Below are 14,422 nucleotides of genomic sequence, written 5' to 3'. Positions count from 1 at the left end.
TTAAACAGAGTGACACCCTACAAGAAGAAAACATGCACTAAATAATGCGTAAAAAATATCCAAATAATGTAAGTTAATGGAGAAGGCATGGATTGGCTTGCTAATGTGAAAATGTGTGACATGACATCGCTCCAAATAAAACATCTTAAAGTGTGCATATATTTCTCATTAGTGGTCTTGGCCCTCTTTTGGTTGAGTACCCTGTAAATTAAAAATAAACTCGTTTACAAGGCAACGTTATGTTCCAATACAGATTCATCTAGGTTGAGGGAGAGGGATAATCGTGACGAAAATTCATAATTGACAGGCAGAGCACACACACACACACACACACACACTCGAACACACGCAAACGCATTTATCTGACTAATTCAGGAACTCATTAACTGAATTAATCGCAGCAATTAGCTCATGGAATAAGCAATTATTTTCAGCACATGGCCACAACTTACCGATGTGCAAATACACACACAGACCAAGATCCATTTAAAGTGTTAAATTATATTTGATGGGCTGGTCTTTAGGTTCAGTGTTGAATATGTTTGTGTCTCTCAGTTCAGAGCAAAGCAGCAGGAGTATGCAAATTTTCCCTCTATCCTTTTTTACTTCCCCTGTAATTAACAAAACAATATACTCCAACACATTATGCTTGGAAAGAAACCACTTGGTTTCTGGTGTACTTGGCACATTATATCAGAAATGGCAGTTTAAATGAGAGTAAAAAAAATAATAAAAAATGAAAGGATTAAATGGCATTCTTGCCAAAACATCAGCTTCAATTCATTTCAATTTCCAGAAACGGTTCATGGAGACAAGTAAATGTAAAAACAAAATCCTATTTTTACCCGAGAATTAATTCTAAATTTAATAAATAATGTTTTCCAAGTAAAGTCAATCTGTATGCTGTTATAAATGTGTTTGTACTTTAATGTCACATCATGTATGTCAAAACGATAAGGCTGTCAATTATTTTATTAAATCGTTTTTTTTTAATTAAATATTATGCTTTTTTAATATTACCTTTCATGTATTATAGATGGTTGTGAATGTAAATGGTCTGCAAATTTTTAAAGATCAAAGTTTACAATAAATAAATGTATTGTCTCCTAAAAAAAAAAAAGAATCGATTCTGAAACGAGTTTCACTTCCTGTTAAATACCAACATATCAATGTAATTAATGTTCATTTCTTCATTGGCTGCTGTGAACGTTCACTTTGACCCTCAAAAACTGTAGTTGTAGCCGAGACCGGAAGAGTTTAGTTTGTGTGTCGACATGTCGAGAAGATGCTGTTTTTTTAGCAATGCAAATCCACTTTGCATCCACTTCAAAATGATGAGAACGCACGCTGGAACTGATCTGGTAAAACTGACACCAACGTTCATATCAAGCACAGAGGAAGCCTCCAGAGCTGAAAATATGAAAAGATGGCAAGAGGAGTTTCATTTCCGACGAGCCCTGTAAGCGGTCGACCAATCACAACAGACTGGGTCGTCTGACCAATCAGAGCAGAGAAAGCTCTTGGAAAGGAGGGGTTTAGAGAGACCTAATCTTCCAACAAACTGGTTACAGACTCTTTGAGAAATGAGGTGATGCTGCAGTGTATAAAATGAGAAAATGAAAGTGTTTTTGACCTTGGATGCAAAGCAAACAAAATTAGGAACCTTGTACATTAGGAACCTGTTTTTAACCATGTCTTAAAAACATTACCAACAATAACAAAATCCTGCAGTAAAAGACATAAAGTAAATATTTTTACATTGTTACAAAAAAAAATCAATAATATTTCAAATAAATGCTGATCATTTGATTTCATGAAGTTGAAACGTATATAATGTATATAAGACGTTATATATATACACAAATACACACATTATTATAATTCTATATGATTATTTTCTAGATATAAAATGCTTGAGCCCTCACTCAGCTATTTCAGCAGGTGGCACTGATACAATAATCTTCATTCTTAGCTGTGTTCAGCTTCAACTCCATTAACTCTCAGAGAATAACGCGTGTCGGTATTGTGCTCTGAAATCATTTACTGACGACCCCTGGGTCTGGCCCAAAAAAAAACCTGCTTTAGAGATCACCGCAACGAGTTATCACACAAATCAATGCGCTTCTAATTACTTCTAATCTTGCCTTCACAATTGTATCTTATTGCTATGCAACAATAGAGCTCCTGAAAAAAAAAAAAAATTATAATTAATTTTTTTTTTTATAAAAGATATTATAAGATATTAGATTAGTATTCTAACGGAGGAATGCTCAACAAACTATGACCTTTTCAAAACCCTCAGGCTCACCACATGATATTACAAATATACTGAATATATTCTATATTCTCTGCACTGTGTTGTATGAGTCAGACTCAGATATTGAAATTGTGTGTGTGTGTGTGCGCGCGCACGCATACACCAACACGTCTCAGATAACAAAGTATTTGTAATATTAGCAGTGAGCAAAAATGTTCAGATGGGAACCAGATCATGTCTTTTAATTAACAGTATCTGCTAATAGTGATGACCACAAGAATAGATACGTTTAATAATTCATTATGACTCAAGACACTTGATCTGAATAAAGCAGAAGCAAACCAATCGTGCCATAAAAGATGTAGAAATCTGGAGAATTCATCTAAATCCGTCACACCATCATGTCCATTTACTACATGAGTTATTTTATTACGCTTTAGCCAGTATTGGGAATCTGCACATCGTTGGCTTTCATTTCATGTACGGTTACACATCATAGAGCTCACTTTGACAAACATAGTGCTGACTTCAGCTTCTGCATCATAAAATATGTCAAAGCAAGCATATTTTACACCTATGCTTTGCCTTATTTCAACAGATGCATTTAAATCGGGCAATGATAATAGCAGGAAAACGCTGAGCTTTAGTGGTCCGGGTCTTTGCACGGAGAGTCATTTCCCTCTAGCCGCTGGAACTCTGGTTTAACCCCAGGGACTGTACATTACACAGAAACAAGAGAAGCCCCAACAAAAATATGCCGGAGCGCAGTTGTTATGTGAACATGTTCACCGTAGCCACACTCCTAATGAAACGCCAGTGATTGGCAATTATGGATTATCTTACATACGATGGTACAATTTGGCAACAAAAGCACAAAACAATCACTGCACTGTGGAAACATTTCATCAATAAAGCATTTCATTTTTTCGATATGTATTTTAGCACATTTCCGCGCTATTCGTTTTCTGAACACAGCTTGAGTGATTAAGAGCGATTTCCAGCGATTGCACCCATCATGCAAAGCTTTTCTGAGATCAGTAGTTGAGCTACTAAACTATGCGATGACAGATTGAAGTCTACATGCATGTTTATATGTGAGTGTGTGATTCATACTTGCATTATTCTGCATTCGCTCGCCTTTGTTTCTCGATCCCTAATTATGTGCATTCTCATTAGTGGAGAAAAGCACGCGTCATTGACGCTCTGTGTGCAGCATCTGCTCCTGTTACTGCGAGATTCATCGCTAATACACTGCAGTCTGTTTCAAACCCGGATCACTCCTGTTATGCAGTTTCATGAGGAAATCATATATGTCATAACGTGGATTATATACTCAGGATGGAAATCATATATACATTTATTTCTTTTATCACAGTGTCAATATTTTAAATTCTTTCTGCTGAGGAAAAATCCAAGTGAGCGCGTCGACACGTTCACTGAGAGGATTAAATGAACATGGAGGTGAATTTTATATCATTTTGCAGTGCTTTGAGCAAATGTTGTCACATGTTTCTGGGTGCTGCACTAACTTCTAACATTAAAAAAAAAAGTTGATTAAAGCATTTTTTCTTTAACTGGTGATTAATTCATAGTGTGCTTAATTTCACTTTCCATATTGTTAGCCTTTTGTAAAATCAATTTAACTAAAAACTTTGGTTACACTTTATTTGGTAAGACTTTATATTACAGTGTCCTTGCTACATATGTTACATGTACTTCCCATAGTAATACGAGTAAATTATGCATAATTGCATTCAACTAACCCACAACAAAATCCTAACCCTATAGTAAGTACATGTAGTTGCTCAATATTACTCAGTACTTAAATGTATAATTACACTGTAACAATGACACCTTAAAATAAAGTGTAACCCTTTATTTTAAGGAGATGTGGTTACATTGTACTAACTCAAATAAGTAATATAATGAACTGCATGTACTTACTATAGAATTATGGTTAGGGTTAGTTACTTGTAATTATGCATAATTTACTGTTATTACCATAGTAAGTACATGTAGTAAAGTGCAAATTATGGGGCTTGTTGGAAACAGCTGCAGTTCCTTAAAGGGAAAAAACTGTCATAATGTACTTCATAATTTTTTTTTTATAAAATTGTACTTTCACAGAATTAAAAACATAGCTTTATGCCATTCTAAACCTGCATTTCTTTCATTGTATGGACAAAATAATAATAATAATAATTGTTTACCATAAAAGAAAGAAGGTAATGCAGGTTTGAAACAGCATGATTGTGCATAAATGATGACAGGATTACATTTTTTGGGTGAACTGTCCCTTTAATGAACTGCAGCGTGTTAACCCCTCAAGTAAAAAAAAAAAAAAAAAACTTGTGATGGAAACAGGATGGAAAGTAAAATTAAGGACATAAGAAAAATAATCATCAATTAAAGCAATATTTGTGTGAAAATTCATGTGGAACATTTTCATTACAGAGTGTTCAAAATGAAGAAAACAACTGGAACATCGCCTTAATTAACAACTTCATTTTTGACATTAGTGCAGCAGCCAAGGGCATGATAATAATGACAATATCTGCACAAACCAATGTGAAACTATTTAAGATTCACTCCAGCAGTATGTTCACCTACAGTAATAGTGATAAAGAAACTAACTTATTGGATTTCCATCAATTTTTATCAGAAAAACACCAACAATATAACTTTCGGGTAACATCACACCCTCAGGTGAGCCTTTTATTTTCATCCTGTGAGCTTTCATCATATTCATTTTCTTGTCATTGTGTAAATAAATACTGTAAATATTTTAAAATAAAGAAAAAAATATTTTTACAGAAATACTTCCTCAAATTACAAAACACTAATGTTTTTTTTTTTACAGAACACAGAAGGTTCTGCATATCAGGAAAGGCCCAGCCCATATTCACTACACACACACCATTCATTATCCAGCATTACAACTCCCTGACAAAACACTTCCTGCTCACTTAACACCTCCAATAAAATCGATTAGGAGGACACAACCTGCCTATGTGTGTTGGGGAAACCGAGCCGAAATCCCTTGAAATGATAGTGTTTGAAAGCAGGAGTCTGTCCTGAAGAACTGCTAATGAGCGGCACAGCCCATCCTCCATCTCTGCACTTCCTCCAAGACTTCCTGCTGAGAAGAGGGCGGGTTTATCCCGCTGGCTTCCGTCTGTGCCCTGATGTGAGCGTTCCCACAGGAAGGAAAGGCCTGATTTGATTGGTTAGGAAAAGCGTATGCAAACGAGGCACCTCTGATTGCGAGCTGCAGCCTGAATGTCACTTTGTCGGGGGAAAAAAGAACAGTCTCCGGATGAGAATGAAAGGAACTAGTTTGGCATCAATTTTCTCTGACCTCGATTCTTACCCTTCTGATAATGAGAGTTTGAGGGCTGGAAACGTCAGCGGTGCTCAAGTGTGAACTTTTTAAAAAAGGCGTCTGATGCAATGGAGAGCGGAGGCTGATTTGGGGATGTCACAGGAAAACCTACAGTAGATTCTTGTTTTACAGAGGCTAATGTCATCATATATATATATATATATATATATATATACACACACTGTAGGTTTTCCTGTATATATAAATAAAAACAGTAATATTGTGAAATATTATTACAATTTAAAAATGGTTTTCTATAATAATATACTTTAAAATACTATTTATTTCTGTGATGCAAAACTGAATTTTCAGCATCATTACTCCAGTCTTCAGTGTCACATGATCCTTCAGAAATCATTCTAATATGATGATTTATTATCAATGTTGGAAACAGTTGTGCTGCTTAATAATTTTTTTTATAACCTGTGATATTGCTTTTCAGGATTCTTTGATGAATAAATAGCTAAAAAAAACACATAATTTATTTAAAATAGAAATCTTGTAACAATATACACTACCGTTCAAAAGTTAGGGGTCAGTCAATTTTTTTTCTTTCTTTATTTGAAAGATATTAATACTTTTATTCAGCAAGGATGTTAAATTGATTTAAAAAAAGTAATAGTTAAGATTTATATTATTAGAACTTTATATGTTGAAAAAAAACATACTAAGCAGCACAACTTTTATTTTAACCATTATTTTAAATTGTAATAATATTTCACAATATTGCTGTTTTTTCTGTATTTTTGATCACAAGAGACTTGTGTAGAGTAATGTTTCCAAAATTTTCATACTTTAGTTTAGGGTCAAATTCTCACTATTAACTGACTATTAACTATATATTTGCCACAATAAACTCCTAACTACTGCTAATTAATAGTTAGTAAGGTAATTCTTACAGTTTAGGTATTGGGTAAGATAAAAGGTATGTAGAACATGGTCATGCAGAATAAAGCATTAATATGTGCTTTATAAGTACTAATAAACAGCCAATATCCTAGTAATATCTATGATAATAAGCAACTAGTTAATAGTGAGAATGTAAGTGTTACCATACACATGTGTTACTGTATTTGTTCATCTTTGCTAACGTTAGTTAATAAAAATGCTGCTGTTTATTGTTTGTTCATGTTAGTTCACAGTGCATTAACTAATGTTAACAAGATTTTAATAAAGTATTAGTAAATGTTGAAATCAAAAGATTAATAAATGTTGTATAAGTGCAGTTCATTATTAGTTTATGCTAACTAATGTACATGGACATAAGTCAAAATGTTTATGATTTGAGCTATCATTCAAAAACAGTTAATACTTGGCATAGAGACAGAGCGTATTTAGGCCACGCCCACACCCGGGGGGAAAACAATCAAAACGTCTCCATTGACTTTGCATTGCGAGAGGCTGCCTCCTTGTCATTTCTTGCTTCTAACAAAAGACAGAAAAATGCCTAATAGCTGCTGTGTGACAAGGTGTACAGCAAACAAGCTAAAAAAAAAAACAGAAATACGTTTTTATTAGCTCTCGACCCCAAAAAACGAGTGTTTAGGACATAAAAGTGGATACAGGCAGTTGAGACAGAGCGTCACGCGTCTCATTACTCTGAGAACTAACGTACGCCCGCTGGAGGAGACCGTAATCGGCAACACAGGATAGTTTATCTTACAGAAATATAATATATAAAACTGACATTTGGATATTTGACTCACCAGTGACCAAATGTTTAACTTACTGCACACGTGGTGTATTTTTAGTGCATACTGAGTGTCAGGATCCCACAATTTACCCATTCGTTCCAGCCTGTATCCACTTTTATGTCCTAAACACTCGTTTTTTGGGGTCGACAGCTTATGAAAACTTATTTCTGGGTTTCTTAGCTTGTTTGCTGTACACCTTGTCACATGGCAGCTTTTAGGCATTATTCTGTCTTTTGTTAGAAGCAAGAAATGACAAGGAGGCAGCCTCTCGCAATGCAAAGTCAATGGAGACCGTTGGACTGTCCCCCCCCCCCCCGGTGGGCGTGGTCTTCAGATTATGACGCGTTGCGCTCTGTCTCTATAAGAGGTTTTGAAGATGCTAAATTACTCTCAGCTTCTTTTAAAAAGTCAAATACACTCTAACACAAGATGACCTTGGGCCTCGATTATGTGTTTTACTGCATTATATATATATATATATATATATATATATATATATATATATATATATATATATATATATATATATATATATATATATATATATATATATATATGAAAAATTCAGATGCAAAAGCCTCTAAGTGCCATCTGAAATTTTCTTCTAAAATTATCATTTTTATCAAGCTTGTGTTTATGTTCAGTTATTTCACTTTAATGGCAATGAAAATGACCTATTATTTGTCATTAAAGTATAATTACTGAACCTAAATGTACGAGCTTGATAAAAATGCTAATTTTATAATAAAATTTCAGATGGCACTTAGAGGCTTTTGCATCTGAACTCTTCATATATATATATATATAAAAGCTGTATAAGCAAGGTAAGTTGTATAAGCAAGGAGACAATTACACAGAGCACAAGTGGATTATAAAGTATGTTATAAGGCATCAAGACAAAGACAACAGACAAAGAATCAAAGAGAAAAAAAACACAAAAGGGGAAAGATAAAGATGCAAAGTGAGTGAGAAAGAGCCGGAAAAACAAAGTGAATCCGAGAGGAGTTGGTGACAGTCTGTGGACACGCGGAGAGCGGCTGCAGTTTGTCGGCCGTGGTTCAGTGTCTCGGAGCGAACCTGTCAGGCGACGCGCGTGTTATCTTGAGAAGCGAGTGATTAATGAAGGCAGAGCAGAGTTTGGGTACAGAAGAGGCGGTCTGCGAATGATCAATCTTAATGAGCTCTCCTGCCGACTGCATATTAACTGCAGGGGACGTAATGTATGGCTCACAGAGGGTTGCTCCCTTCTTAAGAACCATAATAAGAATAGACTGCATCACACCAGCCTCCCAAATACATCTCAATGGAAGATGGCAAAATAATTATCTAGCGTTGACTCCTCGCACCTCGGCGGCGGTAGACGTTCACACAGGGAGACATGCTCGCATTTACACCTCCTTTCAGAAATTACGGTAACAAGCAGTGGGATTATTGGAGGATTTTGAGCAGGCTCGTCTTTTTTCTTTATTCTAGTAATATAGAACATGGATGAGCCCGCACGAAATCCTCCGATAATCCACTTTATGTACCCCTGTTTGGGATGGCAAATGGACTAGTTTAATCAAAAGAGGCGAATCAGTCCAGGCACGGTAGTACGATTCTGCCTTCTTCACATTAAGAACAATAGCTCTATAACCGCTTAATGCTGGGTTCAGACTACACAATATTTTGTCTGTTATAATAGTCACTGTGTCAGATTATGCGATTTTGACTCATAATTTATTGTTGTAGACAAGAAAGATGTCAGACTACACGTTGCTTCTCGACCAATCATGGCTTGCCGTCTTTAACGATGTGGTTGACGTCGCAGACGCAGAGTTGGTTGTTGTCTGAAATGACACACTATACGAGATGAAACGATCGATTCTTGTGTCCCGATGCCCATTGTCATTTAGGAATCACCACAGCACCCTATACATCAAACGGATCGTGCCAAAGTCAGTCTGATATCGTATAGTCTGAACCCAGAATAAGTACTCAATAGCATTGAACTTTGTATCAGTAGAAACCCGGTAGTATTCTTGAATGACCGTGCTTCCCCTCCCTCATGTCCCCCTGAGACGAGAGATTTCTGTATTGTGTCTCTGGAAAAATCTTTTTTTGGCCAGAGGCGAGAGACCACAGCCAGTAGTAGGAGTTAGTTCCGCATGTTTTCAACCCACCCATAGAGAGTGGGATCTCACGATAAATGGCGTATTTTCAGTTTCAAGTCAACTAGTAGCCTAGCTGCTTCATTTCTTCCGATACTGCCCTCTGTAACCGGAAGGCGTGGCTTGGGAGTGGCCTCGTAGGGCAGTGAAGCAAGTGCATTCTGGGAGTTGTTGTCTTTCATCCACATGAGCCAAAAATAAATCTTCTGGCTTTTCTCAGTCTAGAACGTACCAACTTCTAAAATAATTTCACATTTCTACTACATTAAATGACCCAATTTAAATACGCATTAATCTTTCCAGTGGTGAAATAAGTGGTGTAAAATTAAAAATATATATTAAATATAAAATATATATGAATATATATAGGTATATAGGTAGGTAGGTATACTCTACCTCTAAAAATTTGGGTTCAGTAAGATTTTTGTAATGAAATCTCTTCTGCTCAACAAGGCAGCATTTATTTGATCAAAAATACAATAAAACCAGTAATATTGAAATTTTTTGTTTACATTTTAAATATTTTTTATTATAAGAAAAAACTATTTTAAAGGTTCTCTAAGTGATTTTGGGTGACATCACTTCTTGTTGACGTTCGAAGTATTGTCAAACAAAACGGAGGCTAGCTAGACCCTCCCTCCTCCTCATTTGCCCACTAACCCCCCAAACCCCACCCCCAAATCCTTCTTGTCGGTTATTGGCTAGAACACGGTTTGTTATGTTTCGTGGTCCAGGCTGGGCCAGTTTGGTTTTGTTGCCGTTTGTGGAGCCTGGGGTGTCTACAGAGACTGCGTTTTTTTACAGTGTGTTCAGGGAACAGGCAGCTAGCGGACAGTGAGATGTTTGCTGTATGTGACAAAAAATGTTTTGGCCTAAAAAACGCGTGATATCGCTTAGAGTCCCTTAAATATATTTTAAAATGTATTCATGTGATGCAAAGCTTTATTTTCAGCATCGTTACTCCAGTCTTCAGTGCCACGTGATCATTCATTTGAAGCTCAAGAAACATTTCTTATTATTATCAATGTTTAAAACAGTTGTGCTGTGATAATTATTTGAATTTATTTTTTTTTATATATATATATATTAGACTTTTATATTTTTATAAGAATTTTTAAAATAAAATTATAAAAAAAAAACTATTATTCTATAAAGTTTGCTTGTAAGATTATCAAAATATTGACTGGTTAATTTCTGTCTGTCTATTCTTGTTAATCTAAAGGAATCTCAAAGACATTTTAATTAATCATTTGATAGGTAAAATGTCAACAGAAATCATATATACTCACACATTATACTGAAGGTAATAAAGTGAGACTAAAATGAACTGACAAAACATACCAAAAATTACTCGCTGGCTAAAATATTTGAGGCTGCTCGATTTTCCATTAAACCTTACTAAATACTTCTTAATTTTAGCCTTGACATGAAGTCTTTGCTAATAAATTCTCATATGGATATCTGAACACAGCCTCCGCCAGCAAAAAGCAAAGAAATTGCAATGAACTGTCTCATCTTCATTCCACCGTCTCCCGATGTTGATCAGGGAAGTGCAGTAGGTAAATAGCATCCGTTCATTCCATTAAAGGGATAGTTCAGCCAAACATGAAAATGATGTTCCAAACCTGTATTAATTTCTTTCTTGTGCTGAACACAAAAGAAGATATTTTGAAGAATATGGGTAACCAAACAGTTAGTGTTTCCCATTGACTTCTATCTTATTTTTGGAAGTCAATGGGGACCAGGTTACCCACATTCTTCAAAACATCTTCCTTCATGTTCAACAGAAGAAAGAACTTGATGATCAAATGTTGACAGAATACTCATTTTGGGGTGAACCTTTCACTTTCCTATGCAATAAAGATGCATGACTTTTAATTGAGTACACAGAGTCATTTTTAAGGTTTGGCGAATGAACGCTGAATGCATAATTAATCTATTTTGCATAATTCATCTGTTTTGCCATGCTGATCGCAAGCATGGACGCTCCATATGTATCACATGGATTACTAACCCGATGCCAAAGGAGTGAAAACACCACTAGATAATCATAAACCAGATATTTTCCTTCCATTGACAGACAGCAATAACTCAAAATTGCTTCCTGCATTCAACAGACAAAACGACTAGTTCCAAACATCGTGCTTTTAAACAACACGCTTGGCATTCACAAGCAGGTGTACAACCATCTGAAATTTGCTATTCAAATGAGCAAAATTTAAATGTGATAAATATGAATGTTTCCCATCATGACAAGATGCGTCCGCAATCAAACATTCGGCTCATTCAATCTTTTTGGAGGAAAATGGGAATAACGGCGCAGCCACAACAGCCGGCTTCACATTTTAAAGAGCACATTCATCCTCCTAAACACTACGGGTACGCCGGAAAAGGCTTCCCAATCCCATGAATAGCATTAAATGTTGTTGAGGCTAAATGCAGCAGCACTATTTCACTGTACGGTCACGCAGATTTACTAGAGCAGTCAACCAACATGCAAATAACCCACAGGAGTCAAAGATGAAGCCCACGGGTCCGACAGCCATTGGAGGATGTTTTAATTTGTTGTCTCATTTTAAAGCTTGCATCTTAAAGTGGGAAGACTTGTCTTGTAATTTTGCACGCCGTTCCGCACAAACTCACCTGGCTGTGTGGGGGACTCCTACAGATTAAGACAAAGATTATTAGGGGTAAAAACAGAATTATGCACATTGTCTTCCACTCAATGATTATTAGATATGATAGCTTGACTCAGTCTGACTCAGAAGTAGACCTATCATTAAAATGAGCTTTTAGGGACTTATTGATGATACATTTTTTTTTATCAATTATTAATTTGATTAATAATTGAATTATGTTTATAAATTATTCATATTTTTATCAGAAGCAGTGAGCTGGTTTCTTTTTCTTGTCAATATGAATTTAGTTCATAAAAATAATATTACAAAAAGTATGTACAGTAGATTTTATAATTTTATCATCAATAAGTCATTGAAAACTGAATCTGAACACTTTTTCTTCAAAAAAAAAGTTTGCTCGTTAGCTATATTAATTTGATGTATTGTTAATGTAATAACATTCAAAAGTTTAAATGTGTCTTAAGTATCCAAAAACTTTTTAAAGACTGTATATTATATGTATAAATAACATTTTATATACCTCTAAGGCCTATAATTAAAATGAGATATCTCTTTCGAAATTTTCAGATAATATTTAGCTTTCAAGGGTTAACTGACACTAAAATTGTATAAATTATATACATAATTTATATTACTTTATATTATATAAATTATACATATATAAATAATTGATATTAACTTTTTTTTGTTATATAAAAAAATATAAGAAAAGAAAAGAAAAGGAAAGAAAATAGTGCTGTCTTAATTTGATGTATTGTTGTCTAATGCTGTGACATTCAAACATTTACATGTATATCCAAATACTTTTTGAAGACACAGTATAATATAATTAATTACAAGTCTAAATAATATCAGTATGTACCTCTACAAGGATATAATTTCATATATGCTTTAGATAAACCCAATGCTTCAACTGACCTCATTATTTCAGATTATCAGTTAAGACTATAAGGCAAAAAAAGCTATTAAGGACACAAATAAACACGCTCATTAAAATGTCTGAAACTTGCAGAGTGGCTTCCAGATAAGCTCGTAATTAGGAGACACAATGACAGCAATATTTTAATAAATGCACACAAATGCAAAAGTTTATATGGGAGAGACAGAAGCAGCACAGGCCCTGCATGCGTCGAAGCGGGACGCTCCCGGGGTGGCCCTTGTATCGCAGTGTTAATCATCTGTCTAAACTGATTAGTTTCCTAATTGAACAGCCAAAACTACCCGTGCCATTTTAGGTGGTTTGTCTGGAACAGCAGGGGAACGCTACTTGAACACTCTCGAGCTGTTTTATACAACAATCCCGAGCCCTTGTGAGCGCCGCGGCTGTGGCTTTGCTTTGAAACCACAGGCTCTTTATTTACAATGATGCATCATGGGATTTGGGGTACTGTAGGGCACCGAACCCTCATGGAGGTGCTTATGTGCACACGGGGTGTTCATTTTACAAATTTATATTATCATCCAGACACAATATCTGAAGAAAAAAACATTCCGGCTGCTGGGGGAGCGCATCAGACGAGCACAAAAAGAGAACATTACGCTACTCTGGGTCGATTTTTCCACATGCTATTTTTCGATATAAGGTTACGTCCTCCACCACACGCTTATCCCCGCAGAGTTATGGCATCATTCCTCCAGTCCCTGATCATTAACAGAGATGTGCGTTCATTTATAAATGCGCTCAGGCCGTGAGCGTGTGGCTCTCGAGGCAGGGCGTACGACGCATGGCCCGAGGCCGATCTGTCTTAACGAGACAAGGAATCCTGCAAAGAGTCTGTGTTTGCCTCCATGTCAACGACCCAGTGGCTTGTCTCGAATCATTCCTCAAGACGGACTCACGGGGAGTCTGAACCGCGCCGGATAACACGACTGTCATTTCCAAGCAAACAGATCAAAGTCTCATGAGTTCTAGTTTCACTTAATGGCATTGCAAATGGTGGATGAGCTTTCTGACTCTGAATTCACAAAGTGCTTTAAAAGACACACTTTGAAAATAACACCCAACTTGATTAGTGGGGCCAACATACATAATATTAAACACCTATTATGTTTATTACATCTACAAATAAATAATAATAATAATAATTGTTATTATTTTTATTATTGTTGTTGATGTTGTGCGTGTATATACAGACAGAGAGACAGACAGACAGACAGACAGACAGACAGACAGATAGTCAGATAGATAGATAGATAGATAGATAGATAGATAGATAGATAGATAGATAGATAGATAGATAGATAGATAGATAGATAGATAGATAGATAGATAGATAGATAGATAGATAGATAGATAGATA

At 35.6% G+C, this 14,422-nt stretch overlaps 1 protein-coding gene across 1 annotated transcript in view; it reads right to left on the bottom strand.

Annotated features, from left to right (window-relative positions):
• Nucleotides 1-14,422, bottom strand: part of klhl29 (kelch like family member 29) — a 308,679-nt gene that overhangs the window by 87,044 nt on the left and 207,213 nt on the right. The window lies entirely within an intron of this gene.

Source organism: Scardinius erythrophthalmus (genome assembly GCF_964197995.2).
Source record: "Scardinius erythrophthalmus genome assembly, chromosome: 11".
In the NCBI taxonomy this organism is placed as follows: Eukaryota; Metazoa; Chordata; class Actinopteri; order Cypriniformes; family Leuciscidae; genus Scardinius; species Scardinius erythrophthalmus.
The sequence above is the reverse complement of the archived record's forward strand: the minus strand, read 5'-3'. Positions and strand labels throughout refer to the sequence as shown.